Source organism: Nuphar pumila, chromosome 16 (assembly GCF_984573655.1).
Source record: "Nuphar pumila chromosome 16, dmNupPumi1.hap1.1, whole genome shotgun sequence".
In the NCBI taxonomy this organism is placed as follows: domain Eukaryota; kingdom Viridiplantae; phylum Streptophyta; class Magnoliopsida; order Nymphaeales; family Nymphaeaceae; genus Nuphar; species Nuphar pumila.
The window spans coordinates 82,661,193-82,673,489 of NC_143264.1; positions in this window are offsets into that span (position 1 = coordinate 82,661,193).

Below are 12,297 nucleotides of genomic sequence, written 5' to 3' on the forward strand. Positions count from 1 at the left end.
ATCAATTTTTTGCATAGTTCTATGCGGAATCTAGGAATATTATCCTGAAAAAAAAAATGAAAGTCAGACCATTATAGAAATGTAGTCAGTAATAATATAGGATAATAAAACATGTTTAAGTATACAACATACAACGGTGAATTCTGGTACTCGTTCATAGTATATTGCTTCAATATACTTCATTACAAAGATGCCACAATCGATGCCATTATTTTGTAAAGGAGAATCCTCGGCGACGTGAATCCTCCACAGTTCAATGTCGACATCTAACATATTTCTAAAAAATCCAATCTATAGTTTATGCAAAAGCAAGTAATATTTGAGCCACGGTAGAAGATATGATAATCTTATAGATATATGATTACCAAATGCACAATGTCACGGTCTACACCAATGTTATAGTCCAAGGAGTTGTGTAACCATATTTTTTATTTTCGTACATCCAACACGTATAAGACCCAATGCTTTTATGATTGCCACAATATAGGAATCAATATTTGAAAAGCGATGTTAAGAATCGGCATACAGATCGACATTAATGATCAAAATAATATCTTAAATCGATATTAGGATTCAACATATAAATCGATATTAAGAATCATAAAAATATCTTAAATCGATATGTAAATTTCTATTGATAGCTTAAAATAGATATTAAGAATCAATACAAAAATCGATATTAAAAATCAAAACAATATCTTAAATTGATATTAGGAATCAACATATAAATCGATATTAAGAATCAAAATAATATCTTAAATCGATATTAAGAATCAACATATAAATCGATATTAAGAATCAGAACAATATCTTAAATCGATATGTAAATTCCTATTGATAGCTTAAAATCGATATTAAGAATCAATATAGAAATCAATATTAAGAATCAAAACAATATCTTAAATCGATATATAAATTCCTATTGATAGCTTAAAATCGATATTAAGAATCAACATATAAATCGATATTAAGAATCAAAACAATATCTTAAATCGATATTAGGAATCAACATATAAATCCATATTAAGAATCAAAACAATATCTTAAATCGATATGTAAATTTCTATTGATAGTTTAAAATCGATATTAAGAATCAACATAGAAATCAATATTAAGAATCAAAACAATATCTTAAATCGATTTAACATCTTGCAAATTGATATGGTCATAAACCTTTTCACTTGACGAGAAGTCTGCCATTTGGTCATCGTCACCCCAGAATTTTAGTCCATCTAGAAATCCAACTGTGTATGACATTCGACGGACGATACTCTGTTGAACGAAACAGTAATAATAGTAAGTTTAAAACACGCATGTACATTAGTAAATCAAAAAAGAAAATAAACATATAAGATAACCGATATACCATAAAATAAGGGGTGACAACGCGGACCTGCATGAATATTCTCTTACTTTAAATATACATGACGAAATCATATATAGTCTATTTACAACAAATATGCACTTGTTAATATACATGACCACGACATAGGTAAATGTATAACTGATAGTGGTTTCATATGTACAAAATTACTGATAGTGTGTCCTGCAAATTCATCTCGCATCTGATCGATGTTCTCTTCAAGCACTTTGTTGAGTTTTCTAGCACCTTGTTTTGTAGATATTGCACTGAAATTAGCTGAATATTCAGTAAAAGAACTGTTTCATTATATTCAGTAAGTGAACTGTAAACAACATAAAAAAGATGGAGTAGGTTAAAGTAAATGAAGGTATTCTTTTTTGTGGATGATCGACTGAATTACATCTTTCTTCGACATCGATATAGTCTTTGCGACGACGGTGTTTAACTGAAACGTCGGTTTTTCTGTTTGTTGATCACGAAGCAGAAAAATGAAATGTCATATGTTCCTTGCTCTTAAAGGAAACGTCTTGTGAGGAACGGAACACACTATCGAAGTTAATCATTTCACATCGTTTCAAGTCCTGCTAGTTTTCAAAAATCATGTCCAAAGATTATAATAAATAAATAAATTAAATTTTGCATTAATTAAAAGATGTCATTTTATTTGCTAGTATCATCGAAATGACATTAGTACGTGTAAATGAATGACACATCGCATAACATCAGTAGTGTGTCAGATGACGTTTACCTAAACTCTAGACCCTAAACCCTAAACTAATCTTATGTGACATTCCTTGCACTTAAAAGAAATGCTACAAATAATAAACCCTAAACCATAAATCGCTTAACGGTTGAGCAAACCTACGTACAAATTGTGGTAACTTCATAATCACTCTACCTAGTAATCACTATTAAAGGAATTGCTATACATAATAAACTCAAAACTAGTAATTGCTATACAATTTAGCAAACGTAAGTACAGTTTGTGGTAACTTCATAATTGCTATACATATTAATCGTTATATTGAGTAATCACTATCACAGAAAATGCTATAAATAATAAACCCTAAACCAGTAATCGCTATATGATTTAGCAAATGTAAGTACAAATCATGCTTACTTCATAATCGCTATTACAAGAATCACTATAAATAATAAACCTTAAACCAGTAATCGCTATACGATTTAGCAAACGTAAGTAGAAATCATGAAAACTTCATAATCATTATACTGAGTAATCACTATTACAAGAATCACTATAAATAATAAACTCAAAACTAGTAATCGCTATACGATTTAGCAAACGTAAGTACAAATCATGGTAACTTCATAATCGTTATACATAGTAATCGATATCACAAGAACCACGATACATAATAAACCCTAAGACAATGATTGCTATACGATTTAGCAAATGTAAGTACAAATCATGAAAGAATTATACAGTTACAAACTTAAGTTTATGTATTCTTTTTTATTTTTTAGTGGCACTTTTGTGTTACACTTATTAAGGAAAGAATTATATGATTACAACAAAGAATGATAGAATTACAACATAGAATTATCAGAATATACAAATCATATATATTTGTTCAGTGGCACTTGACGACTCAGATAAACATACAAATCGCCTCTTTATTTGCATTGGTGGAGTCTTTTTATTCGGTGGCCTCTTCGTTCCCTTGAACTTATCAAACCCACTAGTAATCATCTCAACCAGTCACCCAATTTATCTTCCAAAATTTTATACATCCTTCCGTAACTCTTTATTCTCCCTCTCTAGCATCGCTAACCTTTTGTCAGATGATACATTCTTCTTTAGGAGCAGTGTTTGCTTCTTATCGTGTACTGCAATAGAGAGAATCGCAGGAAGTGCCAAAGGGATACAAGAGGCATTACGTCTATGGTAGAAGACGACATGATCGGGGACAAGAGTGTCCTTACCTTCAGGTTGATTCTCCTCAATCTGTCGATTTAGACACATGGGTTGCCAATATTGTTTGAAATAGTTAGGGTCATATTGTCATTCTTTATAATCATATGGTATGGCACAAACACCTTCTTGTTCCAGCTATCCAATTATTTTCTGAAGCGTTCATGCCAATTCACGTTCTTGCCCCCACCACTATTCATCTTCTTTCTCATTAGCACAGACACTTTTGGTATCGACTGTTCTAAGCCAACTTGTAGGAGTACTTGACTACCATGCTGCAACTCGGCTTTATATTTGCTAAAGAGCCAAATATCACAGACAGACAGTCTCGCAGCCACAACAACAACCTCTTTGTCCTTGTCCTCCCCATCTCCATACGGTCTCTAAATAACCTGTACAATCGAGATTGTGGTTTAGAAATAGGCATAATTATTCATGCAAAATGCTGAATGCGATAACGATTTGTACTAAGGAAGACAAAATCCTAAATCGATGATTACTTAAGAATGCTAAACATTATAACGATTTACGCTAATAAAAGTTAGATGCTAAGGAGATCATGATTTGTACTAAGGAAGACAAAATCTTAAAGCAATGATTACTTAAGAATGATAAACATTATAATGATTTGCGCTAATGAAAGTTGGATGCTTTAGAGATAACGCTTTGTACTAAGGAAGACAAAATCCTAAATCGATGATTACTTAAGAATGCTAAACATTATAACGATTTATGATAATGAAAGTTAGATGCTAAGGAGATAACGATTTGTACTAAGAAAGACAACATCCTAAAGCGATGATTATTTAAGAATGCTAAATATTATAACGATTTACACTAATGAAAGTTAGATGTTAAGCATATAATGATTTGTACTAAGGAAGACAAAATCCTAAAGTGATGATTACTTAAGAATGCTAAACATGACAACAATTTACGCTAATAAAAGTTAGATACTAAGGAGATACCGATGTGTACTAAAGAACACAAAATTCTAAAGCGATGGTTACTTAAGAATGCTAAACATTACAACGATTTTAAACCATTTACCTTATTTAATTGCAGTCCATAAAAAATGAACTGAGCATTTTCCTCCTTGATATTTATTGAAGCCCACTGGCCGGTCTTTGGAAAACCACAAACCGCAGAGCCACACTGAGGACGCAAGGCGACAATATGCTCTCACGTCCAGACCTACAAAAACAATATATTCGTAAGACTACAACCTTCAATGAGCTTAGTCTACAAGTACTAAATATTTAATAAACAAATACCTGAACAAATGACCAAACCCTCCCGACGGTTTTTGTACCATTACTCGCACGGTAAAGTTGACTCTACAAGTGTGCGAGCATAGCAGCACCCCATGCTCAGTTATCGACTTCATCTAAGTCTTTCAGGAACTGCAACCACAAGTAACTTATTCTTGAACCAGAATAATAAAAAAATAAAGTAAGTCCAAAAAAATAAAGAAGGAAGTCGTGCAACTCTTGGTCAGCTACTTCAGATGCACATGCAGTGGACCGACCTTCCCATTTATTACGAAAAAAATGATCTTTCATTGTTGAGGAATTGCCTCTACCAGAAATACACTCACGTCATTCGTCCATCGACATTCCTAGAAGAGTTGTGCAATTGTCCCTTGGGATATAGTTTGAATCCCTTGTTAGGACAACACTTTCATGGCACTTGAGACTCGTAATTTGTGCCACATCTTCTAGGGTCATAGTCATCTCAAAAACCTTAAACTAGAACGTGTTCGTCTTATGGTTCCACTTATTGACCAGGTGGGTCATGGTGTTTCAGCAATTTTCAAAATATTGTCGATCCAGAAGGCCGCCGAAGTGCATCTTTTGCAATCGATTCTTCTGATATTCACTCAGATTTTTGTACCACAACAGAACTACAGGCCACTATCACTGCTCTTACGGTTTTCACCTGCTGCTCTGCTTCTCTTCTAACCTGCTTGTAACACAAAATATCAAATCATAATTAATCTCTATACATAGTAATCGCTATTGTAGTAATCGTTATCGCAATAATCGCTATACATAGTAATCACTATAACAGTAATCAGTATACATAATAATTGTTATACATAATAATACCTACAACAGTACATCGTGACATCCAGTAGCGATTAACGTACCTTGGTCACACTTTTCTCCTCTTCATCCCCTCCCTTTCTTTGCTTTTATACTTCTTACTTACTTCATTCTTTCACATCCATCCTCTGTTTTTTCCTTTTCCTTTCCCTTTCCTTCTCTTCCTCCTCCTGCTTTTTCCTTTCTCTTTTTTTCTCTTCTTCGTCCTCCTTCTCCTTCATTTCTCTTTCCTTCTCTTCCCCATCCTCCTTCTCCTTCCTTTGCCTTTCCTTCTCTTCCTCATCTTGAATATGCTTCATTTGCTTTTCATCTTCCTTCTTCTTCAATTGTCTTTGCTTCTCTTCCTCCTCGTTCTTTTTCAATTGTCTTTGCTTCTCTTCCTCCTTTTCATTATTCCTCCTTTGTTTTTCCTTCTCCTCCTCCTCTTTCTTTTGCCTTCACTTCTCATCCTCCTCCTTAGTCTTCCTTTGTTTTTCCCTCTCCTCCTCTTTCTGCCATGGGTATGTATATTAAATAAATATATCAGTAATTTTGTACGTATGAAATCACTCTCAGTTATACATTAACGTATGCCATGGGTATGTATATTAACAAATGCACATTTGTTCTAAACAGACTATACACGATTTTGCCATGTATATTCAAAGCAAAGGAAGAACCATGTCAGTCCGCGTCGTCACCCCTTATTTTATAGTATATCGATTATCTGATATGTTTATTTTATTATTTTATTTACTAATGTACCTTCGTATTTTAAACTTACTATTATTACTATTTCATTCAATAGAGTATTGTCCGTCGAATGCCATACGCGGTTGGTTTTCTAGACAAAATACAATACTAGGGTGACGATGACCAAATGACAGACTTTTATCAAGTGAAAATGTTTGTGACCATATCGATTTGTAAGATATTAAATCTATTTAAGATCCTGTTTTGATTCTAAATATCGATTTTGAGCTATCAATTGGAATTTACATATCAATTTAAGATATTGTTTTGATTCTTAATATTGATTTATATGCAGATTCTAAATATCGATTTTTAAGGCATTGTTTAGATTCTTAATATCGATTTCTTTGCTGATTCTTAATATCGATTTAGGATATTGTTTTGATTCTCAATATCGATTTAAGATATTTCTCTGAATCTTAACATTGATTTTTATGATGATTCTTAATATCGATTTAAGATATTATTTTGATTCTTAATATCGATTTCTCTACTGATTCTTAATATATATTTATAAGCTATCAATAGAAATTTCCATAACGATTTAAGATGTTTTTATTCAATGTCGATTCCTAATATCGATTTAAGATATTGGTTTGATTCTTAATATTGATTTATATGTTGATTCTTAACATCGATTTTTATGGTATCAGTACTTATTTCTATATCCATTTTTTAAGATATTTTATAATCGATTTGTAGATATTGATTCCTACATTGTGGCAATCAGAAAAGCATTGGGTCTTATACATGTTGGATATACGAGAACAAAAATTATAGCTATACAACTCCTTGGACTATGACATTGGTGTAGACCGTGACATTGTACATTTGGTAAGTTTCTATCTTTAAGATTACCGTATCTTGTACCGTAGCCCGAAATTTACTTACTTTTGCATAAACCACAGGTTGGATTTTTCAAAGCATTGGCCCATGGAGGTTTCACGTCGCAGAGAATGCTCCTTTACAAAATAATGGCATTGATTGTGGCATCTTTGTAATAAAGTATATTGAAGCAATATAATATGCACGAGCACCAGAATTCACCGTTGTATGTTATACACTTAAACATTATTTATTAACCTATATTATTGATTACTACATTTTCATATTGTTCTCATTTTCAGGTTTTTTTTTCCAGGATGATACACCTGCATTTCGCAAAGAACTATGCGAGGAATTGAAGGATTTTCTAGTTGAGGATGATACAAAAACCCAGACTGCATGATTACCTAGAAAACTATGAAGGACGTGAGGCCCCCAGAAGTAAGAGGAAGTCATTTTAAACGTCTACATGTTCTCAAGGATAACGTGAAGATGGTTACGTTCTACTGCCGAGAAAGAGAGAGAGCAATTTTTTGTTCAACTTTCAATTTCCAAATTTTTTGTGTACAGACATTTGTAATCAATTTTGTAAGACTGTGTACAAAATTCACATTGTACAAATTGTTAATATCGATTTGTAATATATTATGTTGAACTACCGTATATAGATTTGTAAGATATTATGTGTTTTCTAATGTCGATTTGTGAGATATTGTTTGGTTGTTAATATCGATTTGTAATATATTATGCTCAATTGTTGTATATCGATACGTAAGATATTATGTATTTTCTAGTATCGATTTTTATGATATTTGTAGTATGATTTCTATTGTAGAATTATAAAGAATTATAACATTATAACACAGAATTATCGTTTAGCATTTTGTAGCGTGAAAATGCCACTGATTTGCTTTTACGAGCTATGTTCCTATTGTGATTTACATAATGATTGATAAAAGTCTAAAATGATTTGCACAAACATTGACCGTGCAATTTTACCATGATTTATACTCATACACAGTGCGATTTTTATTCAGATGAGGTCGACATAGACGTCATTGTATAAATCATTATACCATTGTGATTTACATAATGACGTATGTCTTTTAGACAATGAGCTTTGTCTAATTGAATGACATGTACCATCGCGATTTGTACAAAGACGTATGAAGGCTACGTGCTATCGCAATTTGCTTTTACGAGCTATGTTTATGTCAATCATATTTCCTAATCGCTTTTACGGGCTATGTCTATGTCAACGAAGGGCAAACATTACAAGCCTTTGTTCACCGCATACATCACTAATTCCTTTTGAGATTTTCATTCACGTAGGGTGAGCATCACAACGATTTATGAACAGTACACGTCTCTAATCGCTTATTGAATTTTCATTAATAAAGGGCGAACATTACAAGCCTTTGTACACCGTATACATCGCTAATCCCTTTTGCAATTTGTAAGATATTATGTGTTTTTGAGTATCGATTTGTGAGATATGGTTTTGTTTGTTAATATCGATTTGTAAGCTATTATGTTGAATTTTCGTATATTGATTTGTAATATATTATGCTCAATTGTTGTATATCGATGTGTAAGATATTATGTGTTTTCTAGTGTCGATTTTTATGATATTTGTAGTATGATTTCTATTGTAGAATTACAACAAAAAATTATAACATTAAAACACAAATTATCTATTTACAACAAAGAATTATAGAATTACAACAATGAATTATCGATTTACAACAAAGAATTATAGAACTACAATAAAGAATTATAGAATGCTAAACATTGCAACGATTTGTAAGATATGAAAGTTAAATGCTACAACTATTTTGAAGCTGAAGAATCCACACGTGATTCCTGTGTTGCGTTGTTCGCTTTTAAATTTTACAGCGCCTGTCATGGAACAGAACAATATCAGACACTACATTAAGTTCAACAAGAAATGCTAACATCCTCCCAAAATTGTTATATACCAAAAGACTTGTCATACTCATGTCATTGTTCCACTCAAATAGGTCGGGAGGATTATAGGTTACAACAATGTAGTGCACGTCTGTATGGTATTGCTGCATGTTAGAATCTACACAAGTTAGATATTGATAGGTTGCACGTAATACAACTTACATGGAAAGCAATATATTGTATTACATACATGTTTATGCGAAGGGCTTGGTTGCTTAGGGGTTGATTGTTTCTTAGACATTTTCTTGCCAACCAATTCCAGTGCACCATTTGTCCTCCGACGACTGCGATCAGAGGCAAGTTTTTTTTTGATATTCTTCGCTAGGTGAATATTCTCATCATAATGTACAACGTTTACTCCTGACTTATCGAAAATGATGTTTATGCTTCGGACCAACATCTCACAAGAATCACGGGAAGCGTGATTTTCACCTACGTTGTTCGATCCTATTTTCTTATATTAGATTTCACGAGCTGCAACGAACTCATGGTAAATTAACTATACTTTTTCAAGTAATTTTCTTGACACGTTTCTCATACATACATAGGCTTCTTCGTTTTTCAAAGCTAAATCTGCAACATGCATAAGTGACCTACATAGTTGTTGGTAACAGAAGGCTATCTGGCACTTCTCATCAACACTAGATGGACTGACATTATTTTTCTCTAGCAGTTCAATCTTTGCTTGTCTTGTCCAACTTCGCATTATATATGACTCAGGTATTTCTTATATCTTCTCTTGATTAAGTGTCTTTAATGTATGATGATATAAAATATCTTTGAATTCAATCATTTTGCACGTACATTCAACTGTTCTGTTGTCAATATTATACGTAACATGTGCTTCTTACCTTTTTGGATACTCTTTGTCATCCCATACAACATGGTATTTGTGCATATTCTCATATTACATATGTCCTTCTATGTTGCAATTCATGACATGTATAACCTCCTTCTTAGTCCATTCAAATACAGTTGGTATATACAGATCTGCAGGTCGCGTCAATATTTTCATGTTCAAAGTTACGGGGCGGGTGTTGAAGCATTTTACATCTTGTTCAAGCTCATTCTGTCTAAGACCATATACAAATAATTCATATTGTTCCATGAAACGAAACATTGTTAAACATGAATACAATATTTTTTCAATGAAGCATGCATATATTCAACTCTTTATGTGCTTATCATACCTGCACAAAAGTATTGTCTTCCATATGTCAATGCCAACTTCTCTTTGTCTGCATATAAAATTTGTAACCACACACAATTTTCAAGGTCGCACATCTGAATCATTTGCTCCCAATCAGACATAAAGGTGACCTTGTCCATGCTCTCAAGTACACACTTTCTAAATATTTTATCAAACCCTATCTTTTGATTAAAAATGTGTCCTATGTTCTTTGTTGCATTTTGAAAGATATGTCATAAACATAGGCAATGATGTGCATATGACTATACATAAGACACTGCAACCACAATTGCATGATCACCATTTGTAAGTACAGCTCTAGGGTGCTTCCCATTCATTGCCTGTGTAAATACTCTAAACAACCACTCAAAGGTTTTCTTGGTCTGGTCATACAAAAAAGTGCCGCCTAATATGCAACTTTGTGAGTAATGGTTCACTTAAACAAACTGCGCAAATGACCATTGTTCCGTATTAATCTTCACAATTGTATAAAAAACAAGCACATTATTGAAACATTCATAATCCACTCTTGACTTTGAATCTGCCCAAAACATATTCAAGCATACCCATCTTCATCCAGTTGCATTGCACTAAAGAAACCAGGGTCAATGTTTGATTTTTTCTATAGGTAATCAATCAAAAAACATATTCCTCCATTCTTCATATTTTCTGACCTCTTCCTTCTCAAGTGGTTTCTTAGATCCATAGGTGTGAATGGTACATTCTCGCGACCACCATCTACGTGCATGAAAAAATTATGTCTTTCTTGGTGCAATGCCGACAGTATCAGCTATTTCAGCAATTGTAGCATGCGCTGCAATTACTTCATGATGTGACCTTAACATAGGAGTCATAAATGAATCACCTAATTCATGGTTATGATCATTGATTAAAGTACGAACTACATATTTCTCATTCAGAAGTCTTTTTAACACCATTCTCGCTGGACAACCGCATCTTGAATATGACTTGCTCCTTGTTAGATTTCCACTTGACTTCTTCTAACCTTGCTTTGAACAAACATATGCCTTTCTCACCACGACACCCTGTGCATTTTTTGCCCAAGAATACCTTCTAACACTGAAGCCAATTTTTAAGGCATAACCATTATAAAAATTGTATGCAGCTTCCTCATTATTAAACTACATTCCCTCTATAGAAACAGAGTCAAGTGTACTATCATGTAGACTTGAGGTGCCTGCACCTTTGTCAAGTGCATTGTCATGATCATCTATCTCATTATCGAATTGTAATTCGTCTGCTGGAATATTCAAGTCAAGATTGAATCCAATGCCTGCACCCTTCTTATCATGTGCATCATCAGTGCACATATTCAATTATTCAGGTGCATCGATAGTACGGATGTCTATTGCTTCATGACTTCCCAATGATTGAGATACGTCATCTTTACTGCAACTAGTTGATATGCTCAACACTGTCATGTGCAAAATATCAATTTACAATAGCCGACACATACGTTTACTACGATTTATTCAAGATGCATATAACAACGACTACCGATTAGTTAAGCATAATAGCTTACAAATCGATATTAACAAACAACACCATATCTAACAAATCGATACTCGAAAACACATAATATCTTACAAATTGATATACGACAATTCAACATAATATATTATAAATCGATAGTAACAAACAAAACAATATCTCACAAATCCACAATAGAAAATACATAATATCTTACAAATTGATATACGGCAATTCAGCATAATATATTACAAATCGATATTAAAAAACAAAATAATACCTGACAAATCGATAATAAAAAACACATAATATCTTACGAATCGATATACGACAATTCAGCATAATATATTACAAATTGATATTAACAAACAAAACAATATCTCACAAATCGTTACTAGAAAACACATAATAGCTTATAAATCAATATACGACAATTCAGCATAATATTATAAATCGATATCAACAAACAAAATAATATTTCACAAATCGACATTAGAAAACACATAATATCTTACAAATCGATATACGACAATTCAACATAATATATTACAAACAAAATAATATCTCACAAATCGATGTACATGTTACTACAACCGCAATTTGTGTTACATTGTATATACTGAGTGAATGAACGATACCGGATGGGGTAGAGGCCCTTGCTCGCATTTGTAACCAAGCATTCTTGTCAACA